The following is a 22,650-nucleotide window of genomic DNA, read 5'->3' on the forward strand; positions in this document are numbered from 1 at the left end:
CTGGGTGTGGGTGTGGTGCAAAACAATGAATACTGTTACACTGAAAAAAATAAAAATAAAAATAAAATAAAATAAAAAGAAAGCAGTCCGATGACAAGAACAATGTGACAGAGTCTCTGCCAGCTCTGCAGGGAGCTCCAAAGCAAAGACAGGGTGTTGGAGGGGTGCCAAATGAGGCAGAAATGTCTAGGCTCTTGTACAACTACTTACTCAGTCACTGGCTGAAGCCCATAAACAGCATGACCTCGGCTACCCCTGATTTCTTCAGTCATTGGCCAGCATGCCCTGAGAAGATTGTGACCTCATTTCAAAAGCTGAAGTGGACACTAAAAATAGCTGGAGACTGTCCATCCATCTCATTCCTCAGAGTGCTGAAAAAAACCAGAATGCCCCTGCGGCTGAGGGCAGATATTAACTGGGAAGGGACAAGAGGGAACTTTGGAAAATATTCTATATCTCAATAGATTCGTGTTACATGGCTTCATACATTTGCCAGAGCCCATCAAACTGTACTCTTTGGATTTGTGTTTTACTGAATCTAAATTATATCATAATTTTTAGAAATGAAAAAGACTATAAGCACCCACACAGTGTAATAGCATGACAACTCATGAGAATGGGTAAATGAAAAAGATGGACATTCCCAAGTGTAACTGTGGATGTGAAACAATCACATGTCTTCACACAGCTGGTGGGAAATAAATTGGTAGAAACACTTTAGAAAGCAGCAGCAAAGCTATATATGTCACATCCAGTAGCACAGCTATTTCTGTTCTAAGCATAGTTCCAATGGAAACAAGGTGAGGGGCCTGTGTTTACATGGTGCTATGAACATTCTAGTCTACAGGTACTCACCAAAGGATATGTACTAGAGTGTCAACAGCGAAACAACTCGAACAGCTATCAGTAGTAGAATGCATGAGTGGAATACTATACAGGAGTGTGAATAACCCATCCACAACTAAATGAAAGAATAGATGTGACTTTCACAAATGTGATGTTGAACCAAAAAAGCCAGATTATTTCTATCCATATAAAGTACAATAAGGGGAAACATAACTTGTACATTATCATTAGAGTATATCAGAACAGTGACTGGAACAGAGAACAAAAGTGTTGCTTAGGTTTTTGTAAACTTCTGCTTTCCCTTTTATCTTAGTTCTTGGAACATACATGTTAAGTTTGTAAAAATTCATCAGTTTATACACTTATTCTCTGTAGATTTTTCTGTATATAAGTTATACTTCAATAATAATTTAGGAGAAGAGAGGGGTAGGTTGCCTAATCTTACTGAACTATCCCAGGGTATTTCTGGCTTCAGGAACAGCTAACTCCAAGAATTTAAATAATGGTATTATATTAGTAAAATATCTTATCCCCACTCTTCCACTCCTTTCCCATACCTTCCCCTCTCCCTCTTTCCTCTCCTTCTTTTCCTCCTCATCCCCCTCTATCCTCTCTTTCCCTCTCTCTCTCTCTCTCTCTCTCTCTCTCACACACACACACACACACACAAAGCACATGCACACACACATACACACATACACACATACCTCGTCCCCTGTCCCAGGCTTCTTAGCTTTGCCTCCTCCGGGGTGAGGTTCCGTCTTCACCAGCCCCCACTAGCTGGTGACAGGATGACCCTGGTAGCTCCAGTCAGACCAGATCAGCCATTCCAGCAGAAATGGAATTTCCCATTCTCAGTAAATCTAATAAACATCCCAGGATCAAGCTCCCTGAACCAACCAGGATCCTCTACCTACTCCAGAATCAATTGCTCAAGCCAAAAGAAAAATACCCTAAATGGCTAGCCTCTACCATGCACTCACCCTCAGAGACAGTCTCACCCAAACAGTGTGGGCAAGAATGGAGGAGGGATGGTATTCCTAAGGCAAACAGAGGTGCTATTACCAAAGGAAGAATGCAACAGCGCAGACTATGGAGTCCTCTGTTTTCAAACAGGCATGGGCCTGATGGCTTTCAGGAAACTACTTACAGCCAATCTTGCTTTCATTTAGTTTTAATATGTCTCTTCCTTGCCAATGAATCCATTTTCACCTATTTCTAAGGGTAATCAGATACCTTTTCTTCAACGATTTAACAGAATAAACACATTAGACTCAATCTATTATGTCCTTTCTATTTCTTGTCTAAGTCATAACCCTCTATGGTACCTTTTTTGAGTCCTTTCTCAAATGGAAGCCCCCAAGGAAACCCTCTCTGTCCTTCTACTTAAGAGTGAAATTCACAAAGTTATTCAGGACTTATTGCTGAAGGCACAAGGGTCTAAAAGTGTAACTGCTCTGGGAGTAAGTCATGTAATACCTTTTCATCAATCTGGTTTTCCTTATCTATTAAACAGAATGAGCCAGTATTTACCTGGGTCTCAGAATACTCAGAAACACTTTGTCTCAGAATTCTTTTACATTTTCTCCAGCAGGTCTACGTAAGAACCTATATAATATGGAGTGTTTATCTCTCTATTGATCTTGGATATAGGGGAGGACCAGAAGTGCCAAAATACTGAATTGAAGGTCATAAGATGCAGAGGGCTCACCAGGAGAAGAGGAGACATCCTGAAAAAATGTCACTGACCTAGAGGTGAGGCTTCCCAGGCCAACTGCTATCCCTGGTGATCCTGGGGAGAGAGCCAGCGGGAACTCAGAGGTGCCTATTGGAATGTGGCCTGCCAAAGATGTTCAGTAATATTCCTTCCAAATCCCCAGTGCCCTCCTCTCCATTCTCACCTGGCTCAGCCTCTCCTTGCCCTCCATCCCGCTGCCACTCCAGCTTCCTCAGGAATGTGCATATTCCCAAGACATTGCTCAGCCTCAGGATTCTAAACCCAGGTACAACCTGCCCCTACAGACCTGAGGTCACCAGGGCTGGAGGTGACTCAGAAACCCAATCTGCCACTTCAGGGAACACGAGTCCTGGAAAGTCAGAACAGTGACCCTCAAAAGATTCATGGTGGGTCCACTGGCTCCCAAGAGTTAATACTGACTCCTGAATAATTTAGTGTTTCTAAGAAAGCTTTGGCTTTGGTTGCTTCCCTACCACACCTGCTGCACACTGTAGAGGAACCACCACCAGCCCCCCTTCTCACTATGACACTCCCAGAGTAATAGCCTCATGCAGGAAAGGGAAGAAACCATCCACAAAGCTCCACTGTTCTGGGCACATTTCGTCTAGAATATTGTTCTATGTCTCCTCTGTAGACAGGGGCCCTCTCATTACTACCCCCATGAGGGAGACTCTGAGCCTCTAGTTAAGACAGATTAGAGCAGGAAAGGGATTTCTGTGTGTTAGATACTGTGGCTGAGCCTATCACAAACATTTTCACACTTAATCCTCAAATGACTCTGTGAGGGAGGTTATGCCTAATTTATAAATAAACAAAGGCTCAGAGTAATCCTCCTAAATACACACTTGGGTGTCAACCCCAATCCAAACATGGATACACCTAACACTAAAGCTCATGCCTTTTCATTCCTCAACAAGCAAGTAGTTATTTATTCCTCCATAAGGGCCAGACACCGTTAGGATGTGGTGAGAAACAGATGATCCGAGTGCTGGCCTGGCGAAGTCTCCTAGAGAAGGCAGGGGGAAAGAAGTGCTGTAAATAGCTATGGGGACAGATGGCGGTCAAGGAAGTCTGCTCCAAAGTTGCTATTCCTAAAAAATTATTGCATAATTGACCTACCTCAATCAAGATGATGAACAAATTCAACATCCCCCAAAGTTTCCTCCTGCCCCTTTATAATTCCTTCCTCCAGCCCTTCCCCACCCTCAGGCAAGCACCAATCTGCTTTTCTCACCAAAGATTAGTTTGCATTATAAACCACGTACTCTTTAAGGGAGGAGGGAGTCTGGCAACGTTCACTCAATATAATTAGTTATAGATTTATTGGAGGCATTGCACAGCTCAGTATTTTCCTCATGTTATTGCAGAGAAGTATTCCATTGAATGGATATGCCACAATTTGTACACATCCATCTACAGATGGACATTTGGATTATTTCCAGTTTGTAGCTATTATAGGTAGAGTTGCTATTGGACATCTATATACACTTAAGTGAGATGAACCCATGGGCAGGAGCTCCCAGTGACCCTGTTAGATTTCTCTCTGCTAAAGAACTTTGGTCAGGAGGATGCCTCGTCATTGCTTTATTACTTCCTCCTGGCGCCCATCCTGTACTATTTTCGAGTATATCATACCTGCTGCCCAGCCAGTATGCTCAATAGGTGTTACTGGGAACTATCAGTTAGACAGTCACTGATCTCATGGTGATGCAGAGCCATGGGTCATGGTTTCCATTTAACAACTTACAGAGATATTCCATCAACATCTCCCACTAGGACTGGGAGTCCAAGTCAACACAGAGTCCAAGATCAGTCATTAACACAGCACAGCCAGGGCAGTCAGGAACCAAAAGCCAACTGATGTGTCAGCCAAAATGGGAGAATTGGCTGCAGATGTTAGAGGCCCAAACCCAGCGTGTCAGGGTCAGGATCTACTCCAGGTTCTCAGACAAGGGAAGTGGACTGTCAAGACCACAAGACAAGCTCACCAAAAGGCTTTGATCAAGGGCAGAGTGCTCCCAGATTCTGCCCCATCTTGTTGTATGTCCCTGCAATGTCTAATTAGACATACTACAGTCATCTCCAACGACAGAGGTTTGCTACAAATAGCATGTGAAGTCACCTGCTTAGCCATAGACTCCTGATCTACTGCCATCTACAAAGCTGGCTTTGAAGCCAGAAAGGGGTTACACACTCTTAAAGAATCTGAGGTTAAGACCAATGGAAAGAGTAGAGAGCCCAAATATGGACCCTCAACTCTATGGTCAATTAATCTTTGACAAAACAGGAAAAAATATGTAGTGGGAAAAAAACAGCTTCTTCAATAAATGGTGATGGGGAAACTGGACAGCTATAAGTAGAAGAATGAAACTCGACCATTCTCTTACACCATACACAAAGATAAACTCAAAATGGATAAAAGACCTCAACGTGAGGCAGGAATCCATCAGAATCCTAGAGGAGAACATAGGCAGTAATCTCTTCAGTATCAGCCACAGCAACTTCTTTCAAGATATGTCTCCAAAGGCAAAGGAAACAAAAGTGAAAATAAACTTTTGGGACTTCATCAAAATCAAAAGCTTCTGCACAGCAAAGGAAACAGTCAAAAAAACAAAGAGGCAACCCACGGAATGGGAGAAGATATTTGCAAATGACAGTACAGACAAAAGGTTGATATCCAGGATCTATAATGAACTCCTCAAACTCAACACACACGAAACAGGCAAACATATCAAAAAATGGGCAGAAGATATGAACAGACACTTCTCCAATGAAGACATACAAATGGCTATCAGACACATGAAAAAATGTTCATCATCACTAGCCCTCAGGGAGATTCAAATTAAAATCACATTGAGATATCACCTTACACCAGTTAGAATGGCCAAAATTAACAAAACAGGAAACAACATGTGTTGGAGAGGATGTGGAGAAAGGGGAACCCTCTTCCACTGTTGGTGGGAATGCGAGTTGGTGCAGCCTCTTTGGAGAACAGTGTGGAGATTCCTCAAGAAATTAAAAATAGAACTTCCCTATGACCCTGCAATTGCACTCCTGGGTATTTACCCCAAAGATACAGATGTCGTGAAAAGAAGGGCCATCTGTACCCCAATGTTTATAGCAGCAATGGCCACAGTCGCCAAACTGTGGAAAGAACCAAGATGCCCTTCAACGGACGAATGGATAAGGAAGTTGTGGTCCATATACACTATGGGGTATTATGCCTCCATCAGAAAGGATGAATACCCAACTTTTGTAGCAACATGGACTGGACTGGAAGAGATTATGCTGAGTGAAATAAGTCAAGCAGAGAGAGTCAACTATCATATGGTTTCACTTACTTGTGGAGCACAACAAATATCATGGAGGACAAGGGGTGTTAGGACAAGGGAGTTGGGGGAAATTGGAAGGGGAGATGAATCATGAGAGACTATGGACTCTGAAAAACAACTGAGGGGTTTGAAGTGGTGGGGGAATGGGAGGTTGGGGTACCAGGTGGTGGGTATTATAGAGGGCATGGATTGCATGGAGCACTGGGTGTGGTGAAAAAATAATGAATACTGTTTTTCTGAAAATAAATAAATTAATTTAATTTAAAAAAAAAAGAATCTGAGGTTAAGTAAAATCCTTTCTGGGAGCTCCCCAGCATATACCTTCCCCAAGAGAGCAGATGTGATCAAATTTGATGTCTACTACTCCAGCAGAACAATCGGAATTACAAGTCAGCCATCATCACAGTGGTAGTGGGCCTGCCTTCTGCCCACCTCATACATGGGTTCTTCTGTGTCCCTTTCAAGTTTGGTCAGTCCTGGGCTCAGTCAGATGATCCCAAATAACTTATTTCAACAATAAATCATGCAAACATTCTCATACAGCCTATAAGGGAAAAGCTGGTTGGGAGCACTTCCATAAATTTGGCTCTCTAGGGCACCTGGATGGTTCAGTCGTTTAAGCATCTGTCTTTGGCTCAGGTCATGATCCCAGGGGCCTGGGATCAAGTCCTGTGATGGCCTCCCTGCTTTACAGGGACTCTGCTTATTCTGCCCCTCCTCTCACTTGTTCTCTCAATCAATCTCTTTCTCTCTCTCTCTCTCTCTCTTTCTCATTCAAATAAACAAACAAAATCTTTAGAAAAAAACATTTGGCTCTCTACTGGTCCAGTAGGCAAATAGTTTCATGGACACCCCTCTGCTGCCCGTCTGCAGATCCCTCTCCAAGGTTGACTGGGCCCTAAGAGGAGCTGCAAGGAGCAGATAAGTTGGCTCAGCTACCAGGAACAGAGGACTATGGGACTGGAAAGACCCATAATACACACTGAGCTCAGCGCAAAGACACCCTATTTCATTTCTGTCACTAATGGATGCTCAAGGCTGCTGAATAATTGGCAGGGCTCCCTACCACTTACCGGTACCAAGAGCTCCTGAATTTTGTTAATCTTTAAGTCCTTCAGTGGACCTCTGGGCACAGGAGCATTCCAGCTCTAAGCACCTGCCTCCTAATGTTAGTACTGGATGGAGACACAGCTCCTCTCATACTGCAGTATAATGACTAGCATAGCCGGTTTCACACTGAAATTTCAGAGCATGTCTATTCTTGATGGCAGCATCCTACTCTTTGACTTGTGGACAAGACTGACCATGGTGCCTTGGACATTCCAGCTGCAGGTCATGGGCAGACTTGCTAAATAGGAGTTATGCTTCAGTGTGATAAGGCAAAAATTGCCTTCAGTGTTGCCTGTGGGATTTTATTTCTGGAGGCCCCTTGTATTAGTGACATAACTTTGGGCAAGATACCTAACCTCTCTGGTTCTTAGGAAAGATAAAAACAATGACACCCATTCAAGGACTTAGAGGATTACATGTGAGAGCATATATAAAGTGCCTGCCAAGAGGCCTGGTATCAGCAGATACCACCTACCTGTGAATTTTCCTCCTCTCCTCCATTTACTCCTCTTCTCTAGCCTCATATATCTCAGTTGGAAGCAGCCTCATGATGTATTCCTGTTATCTTGACTATAGAAAGAATAATGTTAAGAATTAGGATACACTAGACACACTTGATACTCTGTACCAGACAGGTGTCTTTACAGGGGTCCCTGGCTCTAGCGTGAGGGGGGGGCAAAGATCTTGGGCCCCTTCCCATTTGGCCTGGCACCACAGATATCCTCAAGATACATTATACTGACAAACAGCATGCTCAAGGTGACAGAGCCAAAGATCAATGCCAGTGATAGCCAAGAATGATAAGATTTCATTTACCCCTGATGTTTCTGGGTGCAGGACTCCCAAAATGCTGTGCATATGTCACCGCCAAGGGAAGAGGAGCCAAGGGTTGACTCTGAACACCTGTCCTACCTTGATCATGTAAAACAGATTATGGGTTAAGTAGAGGATGTGCTCCCTGCTTGTAATACTAACAAAAACGAGAAAATGCAGAGGGCATGAGAAGAAAACTGAGAGCCATTCATCAGTAAGAGAATACCCTCAACTTCCTTGTATTTTTTTTTTTTTTGGAAGATTTACTTATTTATTTTAGAGAAAAAAAGAGAGGGAGAGAGACAGCATGAACAGGGGGTGGGGCAGAGGGAAAGAGAGAGAATCCTAAGCAGATTCCCCACTAAGCATGGAGCCCAATGTGAGGCTCAATTTCACAATCCCAAGACATGACCTGAGCTAAAATCAAGAGTCAGATGTTTAACCGATCAAGCCACCCAGATGCCACTCACCTTTCTCATATTTTTTTCCTTATTCCAGCTCTACTGTTTGTTCTGGACTAGCGACCAACCTCCTTCTCTCTTTCTAGTCACTGTTGTGTTTCTCTTAGCAGAGGGACAGACACAAACAGTGCCCAACAAGTCAAATTCAGCCAGCCACCTGATTTTTATAAATTAAGTTTTATTGGAACACAGCTATGTCCATTTGTTTCTGCATTCGGCATGCCTACTTTTGTGCTACAATGGCAGAGTTGAATAGTTGAGCAGAGATCTTATGGCCTGAAAATACTAAATATTTAATATCTGGCTCTTTACAAGAATGTAAAGCTAAACTTAATCTGTGTTCTTTGGAACACTATAATCCTAAAAGTTGAATTAGTCGAACATTATTTTTAAGCCTCAAAATATAATGAGTTTAGAGCCCTCTGGATCATGCAGAGAAGTTTCTGGAAGAATTCTCAGAAAATATATTATGTTTATATATACTGTGACTCTCCAGAGGAATGGGTATTTTAGTTTGGGACTTTTAGCCTCATTTTGAAAAGAAAATGAGCCCAAGGCAGAGGTCTTACATGCTATTATTTTATTAGGAAGTGCAAACCCAGGGAGCATGACAAAGGGACATGGGGGAAAAGGCAGGGAAAGCCAAGAGGAAAAATGAGGCTGGTCACTAAGCTGGTGGCCACCAGACAGGGCCAGTCCTGACTTCTGTGTGTGCTGTATTTCAGGATTGCCTGTAATGAGAGGAGAAAAAGGAATCACTTATCCACCAGCCAGTGTGGGTTCACAGTAGGGACCGAGGGTGATGGCAGCCAGTGGAAGATACAGGGGCATGGTTGAGATGAGGTACCAGCCTGCAGTCAGAATTCATGGAGAGCTGTTGGCCAGAGGAGCAGCTAGAATAAGGAGTGAAGCAGAAAAGATCTGGGGGTGCACGTAAGTTCAGAATTGTCACTTTCCCAAAGTTATTGGGCCATGGAGTCATCTTTTCTACAAGTACCCTACTGCCATGTCAAAGTGCCCCTCCATTGCTCACAAAAGTCTTAGACAAAACAGGTTACATCTGCTCTCTGAACTTTCCCATCTCCCTGTACAACCTGCAGCCTGAAGCCTCCTTTCTCATCCCTGCACCACCACTCACCCCTCCCAAACCCCTGCAAAGCCTGTGACCTCTTCTCAACATGGACCTTCCACCTAGAGAGGAAGCTTAGCTGGGTGAAAAGGGCACACACATCCCCTAGGATGAGAGATCCAAGTTTGGAACTGTTTCCTCACTCACCAGCTGGGGGAGCTCCAACAGACAATGCAACTTGCATGAGTTTCAGTTTCCTGGCCTCTAGAATGGGGCGGGCAGCACAGGGTGACAGCAGGAATGATGAAATAACTCATGGAAAGAGCCCTGTCGACCACAGTTGCACAATGTACTGTAACTATGCTTTGTATTACTATTACTACTATTACTACTGCATTATTCGATTTCTTGGGCTTGTATGTTTACCAGCTTCTCTATTCCCTATTTCCCTTTCATACCATGGTTCTCCCTCACCTCTTTTTCCCAAATTTCCAAGTCCCCTGCTGCTATGGACTGAATTGTATCCCCTCCTAAATTCATTATGTTGCAACCCTAACCCCCAATGTAACTGTATTAGAGCTAGGACCTCTATGGAGGTAATTAAATTTCATTAGGTCAGACAGTGGGGCACTGAAAATCTGTAAGCAGGAAGGCCTTCAACCAGAAATCAGCCCTGCCAGAGATTGACCCTGTACTTCCAGCCCCCCAGACCTGCGAGAAAATAGATTTCTGTTTTTAAGCCACCCAATGTGTGGTACTTTGTTATGGCAGTCTGAGCACACTCATACACATTCCCCTCCTCCTCTTCCTGCTCTGAAATGGAGGAGTCTTCAAGGTAATAATGCCTCAGTCCTCGACATTCTCCCTCTCCCCCACCCCAGTTCCAATCTCCCTCCCTCCCTTGACTTTACATGTGACTCACGAGTCCATATCTCCAATTCTGACCTCTTCTCTGAGCATTTAGAACCAAATTTTGAAATCTCTGTTTGACTTCTCCACTGGGGTGTCCCACTGGCTTAGCAAACTCATCATGTCTAAAATTGAACTCATCATTCTCTCCCTGAGAGCTCTTCGATATCTTTTCTTCCTGCTGAATCCTTTGTAGAACAAGGCAGGACATAAAGAGAAGTGGATAGTTGTACAGAAGGGCAGAACGACAGACAGGCAGGTAAAATTCGATCTAACATTCAAGTACTCATCTTACGTGCTATTTACTACAAAAAAATTATGTATGTGGGTCTGTTGGCTAAGTTCGTGTCATCACTCCCATTTTACAGGTAAGTTGAGGAAAGCTTAAGCAACTTGCCTGGGATCACAGAGTCAGTAAGGGATAAAATCAGGTTTGGAAAGCCGGCAGTCGAACTCTAAAGCATGGCCTCAAACCAGGTCGCTGAATTTCATCCAAACAATCTTCTCTCCTCTGTCTGGATAACCCCATATCCACTCACGGCCTATCCCTGTTCCTGACATGTAGGAAAATAACAACACATGTTCACACTATTTTCCTGCCTGCTCTCCCTCCTCTCCCCTTCTCTATCACGCCCACTTTACCAACATTATTTCCATAGCCTAGAACAGCCATGGTCTCCCTTGAGAACTGATGCATGTGTCAGTGTGTGAAGCTTCCCCTCATCCCTCCAGGCAAAATTCATCACTCCTTCCCTGTGCACCCTCCCAGCGCATTTTATTTTTACTGCTATCAAAGCACATATTTCTTGGTATGATAGCGAGTGCAGGATCTGCCCTGCTGGCTCGCAAGCTCCAGGACAGCACGCACCTGACTAGTTCATCTCTGTGAGCCCTCTGTGTAACAGGGTGCCTCCTCACTTAGGAGTTCAGTCTGTGGCTATAACAGAGGTTGAATTAGCCACAAACTTACTAAGGCTCTAGCCACGTGGACCAGTGGTGTGGAAAGGAGCTGACAAGGACCTGTGATTACAGCCAGAAGACACAGGAAACTTCCACAAAAGGGGAAATTTTTTTAAAAGGGCGAAAACCATCTCCCAACTAACCTCACAGACTCATGAAATTAAGCATGCCGATGACAGAAGGGTACCAGCTTCCTGGCCCAGCTTCATCCTAAAGGCAAAGAGGATTTTTTTTTTCTTTGCCAGTGAGGAAGCTGAAACTATAAAAGCTAATGCCCTTCATGGGATCAGGTAGCTCAGCGGTGGGAAGGTGGCAGGAAGGCCATTCTCTGCTTAAGAGATATTCACATGTCCCTAAAATGCCCTCATCACAGAGACACACATGGGACTTCCTCAAAGGCATGAGAATATGCACACATCACAGCATGTGAATATGGGACAGGTTCTATCCACAAATTTGGAGTTGGAAGAAACATCCATTTCTCTGTAATTTATAAATCAAGTTAAATTTGTGTGCCACCAGGGTGGTAGAAATGTCTGTCTCAAGACTTCCAGGTAGAGACAGCAGATTCAGCACAAACTTACCTAAAGCACCCTTTCCTACAGGGCTACTAAAACCACAGCAAAGACATCTTTGCCTAAAAAGAAAAAAATCAAAAAGACCAGAAGAAAAGACAACATCTACCTAATTTTGGAGGCTGAAAAGCAGATGGGTGAATGGAAACTGACTTGGCAGTTCTAAGCCAACAGTGGGGAACACCAAGAAACAATCTAAATAAGAATGCAGACTCCTCAAAGGCTTAGGAACTGGCAGTACCCCATATCACCTCTGCAAGTGAGGTAGAATGGTGGGAATGGCTAAGAAAAGGAAGAGCATTTGAAAGCTGTGTAACTGTCAGATCCCAAGCTGACAGTGCAATGTTGTCAAGATGACACATTAAGGAAACCAACTGCCTTGCTGCAAGTCCCAGCTGGCCACTTACTGCCTGAGAAGATCTTGGGCAAGTTCCTTTACCACTCTATGCATTAGTTCCTGCATCTAAAAAATAGGGCATTAACACTTGCTCCCTCTTGATTAGCTAAAATCAATATATATATATATATATATATATATATATATATATATATATACACACACACACACACACATACATACATACACACACATATATATACATATGTACCAGGACTGGCATATAATACATTCAAAATAAATAAAATACATAGATCACCACTCCCATTACATACCCCTGGGCAATTGCTTCTTCTCCACCTCAGCTGGAAGTAGAAATATTTTTTTCTGGAGGCAACAAAAGAAACTGTATGTGAATAATAAAACACCATGAGGGACACCAGTCTGGCCCAGTAGGAAAAGCATGTGTGACTCTGGGTTTGGGGATTGTGAGTTCAAGCCCCACACTGGATATGGAGATTATTTAAATAAATAAATAAACTTCAAAAAACAAACAAACAAACAAACAACCACCATATTCAGGGACAGAGTGGCACAAGGAAAACAGGGCAGTTAGGGAATCTTGCACACTAAATATGGACCACCCTATTTCTCCTTGACTCCCAGAACTCTGGCAACTAGCCCACATCTTCCCAGTGGAATGCTAGAACAGCATTTTCTGAGAAACTGACCAGCCCAAGAGGAAAGAACTAATCAGACCAACACCAGAGGTTTGACAATAGATAATTCAGACTAATAATCCTACAGCGAGCCTCGTAGTTTAGATGCCACACCCAAGTATTTAGAGCTTGTGATCATTTCTTAAGCCACTTGAGTTCTAAACTGAGCAAACAACCAAGGACTCCCAGACATGGGAGACAGTCTCTAATACAGAACACAGAGAACTCAACACCAAACAGCAGAAAAGAGCAAGTAGTGGGGGGCCTGGGTGGCTCAGTCAGTTCAATGTCTGCCTTCAGCTTGGGTCATGATCTCAGGATCCTGGGATCGAGCCAATGTAAACTTAAATATCTAACAATATAGTATAAATGCTAAGAGAAGAAAAATGGAAGTACACTGTTATAAGATTCTTACACAATACATAAAATGGTATAATATTCTACTTGGAGATAGAATGTTATAGGTTATAAACATACATTATAAATGCTAAAGTAACTAAAATAAGACAACAGAGATAGAGCTAATAAGATAAAGGAAATGAAGAGGGAATTTTAAAAATATACTTGATTTTTTAAAAGGCAGACAAATAAGGAAAAAAAAAACAAGGAACGGATGAAAAAAAGGAAAGCAAATAGAAAACTGGTAAATTTAAACCCAAGCATATTACTTATCACACTAAATGTAAATGGTCCAATGCTGCAATAAAAGGTGGAAATTGTCAAATTGGATTTTGAAAAAGCCAGACCAAATATATGCTGCCTATAAGAAATCCACAAAAAGGCTTAAAATGAAAGCATTAAAAAAAATGCCATGTTAACACTATTCAAAAGGATTTCAGAACAAAGAATATTACCAATGCTATATGTTATTGAGATTTCATAGTGATAGAAGGTCATTGAGAGGATATAATTCTCCTAAAAGTTTATCTATCAAGTAATAACATTTCATAATAAGTGCAGCAAAAATTGATACAACTGCCTGGAAAAACAACAAAACCACAGTTTTAGTCAGAGATTTCAATGCATCTCTTTCAATGAATTAAGAGAAAAAGTACACAGCAAATAAGCAAAGATATAGTAATCCAAACCACATTAACAACAAATTTGACCTAATTAAGATTTATAGAACAGTCCATCCAACAGCTGCAGATTACACAATCTTTTCAGGTAAATGCAGAGTATTTACTAAGATAACTATATTCTAGGCAATAAAACAAGTTTCAATAAATTTTAAAGGACTTAAGTCATACAAACATACATATGTTCTCTGATTAAAATGGCATTAAATTAGCAATCAGTAAGAGAAAGATATCTGCAAAATCACTAACTATTTGGAAACCAAGTAACACACTTCTGAATAAACCACGGGTTAAAGAATAGTTCAAAAGGTAAATTAGAATGTATTCTGAACTGAATGAAACCAAAAACAGAAGAAACCAAGAGTTGTGAAATGTGGCTAAAGCTATCAGATAAGGCAGCCACTCCACTTCTAAGTATTTATCTAAAAGAATTGAAAGCAGCCATAAAAAGACTTATACTCTATGATTCCATTTTATAAAATTCTAGAAAATTCAATTCTAGTCTATAATGATAAAAAGAATATCAGTAGTTGTCTGGGGAGGGTGGGTGTTGGAAAAGAGCAGAAGGAAGGATCACAAAGTAGCCCAAGAAAACTTCTGAGAGTAATGGATATGTTCATATCATGACTGTTGCAGTAATTTAATAGGTATATTTGAATTCATGGGAACTTATGTGTTCCCTGTCCAACCAGTATACCATCTCTTCTTGTGAAGGTCCAGAAAGTATCTTTTCATCTGTTTATTGCCAAATGCACCATTTTTAGCTAGGTTATCTCCTACCACACACACACACACACACACACACACTCAAAGACAGCAACACTGCTATTACTCAGAAAGTATGGCCATGGTTTTTTTGGAATTCAATCATATTGAAATAAGATATTCTTGCTCCTAAAGTTTCCTAGTTCTTTTTTCTTAATCCTTGTTACATCCTTATTCATGTCTTTACATCATCTATTATATCATCCGTGAATACTGGCTTTCAATGATGTTCTTATGACTCATTACTGTGCTTCATTTTAATGACCACAATTACACGCCTTAACCAGAGTACACAGGAAAATGTGAGAGATGATTCATGTTCTAATCATGTTTAGTTTACTGTTTGGTATTTTATAGTGTAGAAGTAGAACATCACTTCTTCTAGCCATGTCTTCTCTTGAATTTTTAGGCTGCAATCACTACATTCCCTAAGTCCTCCATCAATGTTGACCACACATCTGTCTTCCATATACTACCTTTAACAGAGAAGTAGGAAACAGGCCAATGCATAGAAGAGTCATCTCATTTGCACAAGGAATTTCTACCTCTCATCCTGCATGACTTCAGACCATCTGGGAGAGCACATCACCACACCAATAAAGGGCATTAATAATAAGGCCTTATAGTATTGCAAAGCAATAGTCTTGAAAGTCCTCAGTGGATATAGGCACAGCCAACCCCAGGGATGGCCAGACACTTGCCATAAAGCCTGCGGAGGGGATGAAATGACTACAGGGCAGCCAGGGATGAAGAAGTTCATAGTTTAAAGGACACTTGCTACCCTGCTGCTGAAGATCAGAGGCAGCACAATAGCTGGAACACACATCATGAAACACAGACCCTCACACAAGTCAAACAGACCAGTCAGTAATAGACTACCAATAGTCCAGAACTATGAATTCATTCTGAATCTAACATAAGTGAATTCATTCTGAATCTAACAAAACTCAGCATACTGATACCATTCTGGTGGCCCAGTCTCACATAATCCCCTAACAAATATCATGGTAACCAGCAGGACTGTTTCTCTGGAACCTGAGTTTGGCCAATGAATCCAGGACAACCACATAGATGCAAGGCTGAGGTGAGAGGCCCCTTGGGGCATCTGGTTGACTCTGTATACTCCACATTGCTAGAAGGTTGGCAAGTACAAAAGAGAGAAGCAGGGAGTGAAACCACCATGAGTCCTGGTCCAGTTTCAGAGCACACCAGCAAGATTCCACTAGTTCTGGCCCAGTCAGTTCCAGGTACTAGAGGGGGACTTAGAAAATTTCCAGGTATGCAATTCCACATGAGACTAGGTCTGGACTCAGAGGGCCCTGCCAACCCTGGCAGAGAGGGACACAGACAATTTCAAGGATAGCACCATTCTGAAGCAAAGGACTTTGGACAGGGTCCCCACTTCTCATGAATCATGGAGAAAGAGCTCCCTTCCTACCTCAGTAGGGATGACACAAAGTAGAGCCCCAGGCAACCTGCAATGAGGATGTAGTGTGAGAGAGAAATAAATGCTATTGTTTTGAGCCATTGATTTTCAGGGTTGTAACCACAGCAGCTCGACCCATCCTGACTGATGCACGGGATGACAGCTATCACCAGACACAGAACTCTCATTCCAGACCAAAGCAATGTAATTCAACAGGAAGATATGTTGAGGGGTGTCAGCACTAACAAGCCTTCTGTTGTTATCAGTTTTTAAATATTCTTGAATTGATAATGTTCTGGTGAGCCAAACCCAGATTCTTATATTTTACTTGGCAGATGGTGAATTCCTTCCATCAGAACACTAATTTCACCCCCCACTGAAGTGTTCTTCTTTTTCCTAACCCTAAGAGCTAGACATCACTCATGAGAACTTAGAATCAGAGAATTGAGAGTACTTTGATCCTCCTGCCCATATTCCTGCTGGCCAGTGTCTTACTCATACTACAACCCAGCTACATGCTCCATACACTCCTGGGACCCCCACATAGCCTCTCCGACTGATTTCCCCAGAGGGGCTTCTATAGAACCTCAGTGACAGGGAAGCTGAACAATGAGTCAAAGGCCCCATTCACCTGATCTCCATCTGGACACTTTCATCTGGTAGGCATAATAATGCCTTTCCTTATCCTAGTAATGAGCCTTCACATGTATTTAAATCTTGCTTTGATAAAATAATAAAATATGTAGGGAAAAAAGAAAATTTAATCTCATTCCTTATGGGGTTGTCCTTCCCACCCAAGTTTGCAACAAATGGACCTATAAATGGTGCTAGTAAAATAGCAGGGAGGCCTCCAGCTCCCATCATGATGGCTACTGACAAGCTCTCAGCTTAAGGCCTAAGTGCACCCTTAAGAACCAGGCATACGTCCTTCCTTCCATAGCACAGGACAGGTCAAGAATTCCTGCACGAATGGAAACTATATGTCATTCTTCCTGGACACAGACTGCAGCTGTTTCCCCTGAGGTTCTACTCTCTCTCCAGAGCTGCCATTAGGCATTGGGCAGGGGGCGGGAGAGGGCATACACTTACTAGTCCTTCCACTGCTGTCCTGACCTCTGATCTCTTTTCTTGATAGGGGCAAGGAGTAGGGGTAGGAAAAACCAGTCTTTCTCACCTTATGTTTCCCTGAAAGGCCTTAAATGATATTTCTTCAATGTTTCAGGCTTCAGGAAAATCAAAGTCACAAAGCGCTATGTTTTAAAGCCACTTTGGGCCTTGTAACACACAATCTCCCTTACTCCCCACATCCATCAACCATGTCAGGGACCTAACAGTCTGCCTGCCTTCATGAACTGGTGTGCAACGGCGGAGAAATACAGAGGGAATCCCTGAAATTAATGTACCTGCAAGAAGCAGAGAAAAAGAGAGTAGGACTGCCTCTGATGAGTACACATAAAATATACGCATGCATATACAACTCAGAGACGCAAATAAACAAGGATCAGAGAGGAAAGAACAGATGATTTGTACCTGTAATTTTCAAGTCCAATCAAATCCATGCAGAATTACTTGCACCATTTCTTCCGAATCTTGTTAAGAACCTAAGTGCTCAGCAGATGTTCTGGTGGATCTGGAGCATTTAACAGGTACCTCTGATAAGAGGTCCTTTTGTCTGATGCAGTCACTTCACTGGATCAAATCCTATTTTAGGGCTGTAAAGTGCAGAGCCAACAATGTCAAATGTGCCTGCAAAGTGAAGTAAAAAAAGGTTTATTCAGGGACTTCTGAGCCCAATTGTCTGTAATGAAACTCTCGTTTCTGCCTCTGGCGGGCCTCAGCTCTGACTCGGGAGCCCCAGCAGCACCGCCGAGCTCTCCCTCCGCACTTAGGGCTATCATTAGTTACAGCCGCTTTCGCCTCAAGTCCAGCACTTTGCCGGCTTCCTGCATTTCCCAGTGAATGGCTTAAAGAAAGCACATTTTGCAAATTACTATCCTGTAGGTCAAAATTGTCAATTCTTCCTTAAAAACAACTGCAGCACCCCATTTTGAAAATGACTATTGTTATGTAGCACTGTAAGGAAAAGACCAACATTATTGAATAGAGCCATCAGGAGCAATTTAGACCCATTTCATGCCTGCCATATTTATCTCTGCTCCTTGGCGGAGCTGTGGTATGTGAGTATTTAACATCCTTTGCAGTGAGGAACATCAGGCTAGCTGTGAATTCTTAATGGGTCTGCCTCTACAGTCTGGGAATGAATGGGGGACCTAATTCCAAGTGCAAATACTGTCTTCGACATACATAGAAAGTGAGTTGCTGCAAAGCTGGGCAGGGCCCTGGGGGGGTGTTTCTAAAAGTGTATCTAACGGCAAAGAACTTACTCTGCATCTAGAAGCAAGAATACCTAGGCAGGTGAGAACTCTGTGTGCCATGGAGCCTGAGATACAGGGAAAAGATGGGGGTATGGGATCATCCTGGTGCATGTTCAATGTAACAGGTATTGCAGAGATGTGGCTTGTTTGCAAACCATGCTCTGCCATGTGCAGACAAGTCATAGAAGGGGCGTCGCACACAAAGTAGTTTAAAAGGAATCCTATCTTTGGGGAGCAAAGTAGGTTCAAGAGCCAGGCCTTTGGGGGGTACTGGAGGAGACTCTCAGGACTTCATCAGTTTTAGGGAGGAAAGCACCAGGCATTTGTGGTCAGGGTAGGTCAGCTGGGGGATGATTTGCACGATGGCTGATGGCTTCATTCATGTGCCTGACAAGTGTGGGCTGGGCTGGTGGGCACTTGTTTCTCGCTCTACAGGGTGAGCCTGGTCTTCTTCACAAGCTTGTGCACGAATCCCAGTGTAGACAGGTGTGGATCCAGGCTATGCCCACATCACATTTGTTGGTGTCCCATTGGGCCAAGCAGAGATGACTTGGCACTGAGCCAACATGGGAGGGGTTTACACAAGGGTGTGGATTCAGGAAGGTGTAATTCACCAGGGTAGGGGTGGAGGGTACTTTTCATGTAAGAACCAACCACGCACTGTACAGTGCTGTCTGGCCCTGCCTGGGAAACCCTTGTACAACAGGCCTGATCCTGCTTCCTCCTTACCCTCCAGCTCATGCTTCATTGTCCAGCTGGCTGAAAACAGGTAGAAGTTGCTTCAGGATGCCAGAGATTTGTCCAAGGGGCTGGACAGAAAAAGCTCTCACTAACAATGCTTTCCTGCGTTCTCTGACACAGCCACTGGATCATCACTCTGATTAACAAGGAGAGACATTTCTGTGGCATTTTCCCAGGGTGGCCACAGGCAGAAGCACAAGCAGCTAAAGATAACAACTTGCTACAAAGCCTGTCTCACCAAAGAGTTTTCCTGTGCATCCTAAAATACAGCTCACCAGACCTTCACAATACCATCAAAGGTGCCATGCTCAGTGTTTATCCTTTCACTTAACTGTCCATACACAGCCCTGCCAAGTAGCAATTATTAACCCCATTTTACAGGTAAGTAACCTACGGCTCAAAGTATAGCAACTTGAACAAGTCACAAGGCTGGTGATTCCAAAGCAAGTGTATCTCTCTCCAAAGCCTGGGTTAGACTGCATACCTTTTTGCCTTTACAAGGCTGCTGAAGGTCTAGATTTCTATCCCACTCTAAGAACCCTAAATGTTCTAGCCCATGGCTCTGTTAACATTTGGGAATGATGTTGATATTTGGGAATGATGGAGCAAATGAAAATGTTGGCTCTGGAGTAAGATGACAAGGGTTAGAATAGATTGCTTCTCATTTAGGGCAGTTTTATAATCTGTAAAGTGAGATCCTCAGAGTCTTACCTCAGAGGGCTGTTACGAGGCTTAAATAAGTTAAATGGTAGAAAGTTCTCAGAAAAAAGTGCTGGGCACTCATAAGCACTCAGTAAATATTCATGATTATGATTATTATAAGTTGGCTTCCATCCTATCCCTCAAGCACAGGTGAATGGTGCCTTGCTCCAGCGAGGAATGGCAAGATTTTATTTTATTGTTTTTAAGATTTTATTTATTTATTTGACAGACAGAGATCACAAGTAGGCAGAGAGGCAGGCAGAGAGGGAGAGAGGAGGAAGCAGGCTCCCTGCTGAGCTGAGAGCCCAATGTGGGGCTCAATCCCAGGACCCTGAGATCATGACCTGAGCTGAAGGCAGAGGCTTTTAACACACTGAGCCACCCAGGTGCCCCATGATTTTAATATTTAAAATAGTTCCTGTCTGGTACAGGAGAAACAGTGACCATTCTGAACAGATTCACCATTCACATCCAGCACGTCAGCCCCTGGTGACAGACAAAGCTGAGTCCTCAAGCCCTGGACATGACCTAAGGGGTGGGGAGAGGAGCTGGCCAGAGAGTTTGGAGAAAAGATTCCCAAAGGCTTCTAGAACTAAGAGTCAACCCCAGTGGGGGAGAGAGAGCTGAGAGCAGAGCCCCAGCCCTGAGAATGAATGTACTAGGCAGAGATCCTTGCCAAGAAGGGATGGAGGCCGCAGAAGAAGACAGGATCCGCTAACTCTGACCAGAGTCCTGGATGGCTCTGGGACTAAGAGCACAGCTGGAATCAGGGGGATCCAGGGATGAGCCTCCTACCTGACTCAAGTCTGGATTGTCTCGGGAGCCTATCTGCCTACAAAGTCGGGGGGCGGGTGGGGTGGAGGAATGCAGGGGAGTGGCCTTTGGGCTTAGAAAGCCATTGAGGAAACAGGCCTGTCATTTATAGGCCTGGGATTGTGGACCCTGCCACAGATGGGGATCCTGATCCCACCCAGTGAAAGCAAGCTTGTACTCTGCAGCTTCAGAATTCATCCCATTCCCTTCCCTTTGCCTACTCTAACCCTCCCTTACCCCTGTAAGGGAGGGTCATTTCAATACCTGTTAATCATGTGGTCCTACTTCACTGATGACCACCTTCAGACTCTTCAGTCTTCTAAGGGCACGACTCTGGACACTGCTCTGCCCCCCCCAAACCCTGTCATTCTCCCACATTAGATCATCACAGGCCTGGAGACACTCTAATGCCTCGGTAGGCAGCACCTTCCCAGGCCAACAGCTGTTTGCCAGGAGGGGTATCCCACTCTTCGTTTGGGATGAGATTGGGTGAAATCCTCCTAATTAAGCAGAATTGCCCCAGTGGAACCTAAGTCCAGTTCTCCTCTTCCTGCACTCCACCCCACCCCCATCTTCTGATTGACAATTCTAGGTTACTAGAGTAGAGAACAGAGTTTGCCAGAGAGAAAAAGGCACAGGGATGGATCTTTGCATGTCCCTCTATGTGTTTAGGAAAACCTGCCTTGACACAGGGCTGGGGGGCAGGGGTTGCTGGTGATTAAGGAGTGGCAGAGGCAGGAGCTCTCAAATTCAGGGCAGCACAGCCAGAAGGCAAGCCCACAGCAAATGCAAAAGGGCCTAACTCACTCCTGGCAGAGCACAGTAGGATTTGGAGTCAGAGAAACATGAGTCCCAGGCCCAGGCAGGCTGACCTTGAGCACACTCCCTAGCTGGAGCCTATTTCTTTGTCAGCAAAATTGAGATAAAAATGCCACCATCACCACCCCCGGCCCAGGATCAGAGGAGGATTAAATAAGATCACCTAGGTAAAGCGGCTGGTGCTCCCTGGAGTTCCACTCCTGTCCTCCGTCCGCCCTTCCCATCACTATGGCCAGGACAACAAATCCTCTCGTCTCCTCCTCAGAGGTGCCATGGAGCTAGGATTTTAAGCAGCATCTCAGGCTTGTGCTGGCCAGTATTCCATTGCCGGAGCTACTGATCTGGCTCCCCGGAGCCTCCCCCTCCCCCACCCCTCATGATTTAGCATAGTTTCCATCTTCCAGCCAGGCCATTTATATGGTGCCCATGAGTGCCTCTCACCTCCCTAACCCCTCCTAAGCACCAACGTGAAAAGAACTGTCTTTTTCCACTCTGCCTTACCACCTCTGGATGTACAAGTCACTTAGCACCAGGAGAAATAATGAATTTTCTCCTGTTCTGGTAAGGTTACCCACCATGGACCATTAAAAAGATACTCATTTTTAAAATATATTTGACAGTCTGGAAGATATATTTGAGATATCAGAAAACTGAACCCATTATGTGACATTTAGAATATATAGTGTGACGATACATTTCTAAAATGTGCAATATACCTTATAAATTTATATTGCATACATGGCACTTAGATATTTGTATTATCTTTCCTCTGTGGATTCGGTTTCTAGATGATTTCCCTGTTTGAGTTTCCCCTCCTTATTACTGGGCCCCTGGCCAACATAGCAAGGGGAAAAAAAAATAAAGACTTGAATGCAGAGTTCAAGGTCAGTTAATTGTTGATTTCACAACAAAGACCAGCAGAGGATCCCAGAAAGTTAAAGTTTTCCCTTTGCCAGGCATACTCACAGATCATTTTCCAATGATTTCATGTGACTAGCAGGGGCTCATTTCCCCATTTCATAGATGAGAACACTGAGGCTGCAGTAGTGAAGTCACTTTCT

General features: G+C 43.5%; 1 long non-coding RNA gene across 1 annotated transcript in view; it reads right to left on the minus strand.

Annotated features, from left to right (window-relative positions):
• Positions 1 to 22,650, minus strand: part of LOC131828751 (uncharacterized) — a 147,057-nt gene that overhangs the window by 28,274 nt on the left and 96,133 nt on the right. The window contains exon 2 of the long non-coding RNA XR_009352563.1: positions 17,670 to 17,885. This is a non-coding gene — a long non-coding RNA (uncharacterized LOC131828751). The remainder of the gene's footprint in view (positions 1 to 17,669; positions 17,886 to 22,650) is intronic.

Source organism: Mustela lutreola, chromosome 4 (genome assembly GCF_030435805.1).
Source record: "Mustela lutreola isolate mMusLut2 chromosome 4, mMusLut2.pri, whole genome shotgun sequence".
Lineage (NCBI taxonomy): Eukaryota > Metazoa > Chordata > Mammalia > Carnivora > Mustelidae > Mustela > Mustela lutreola.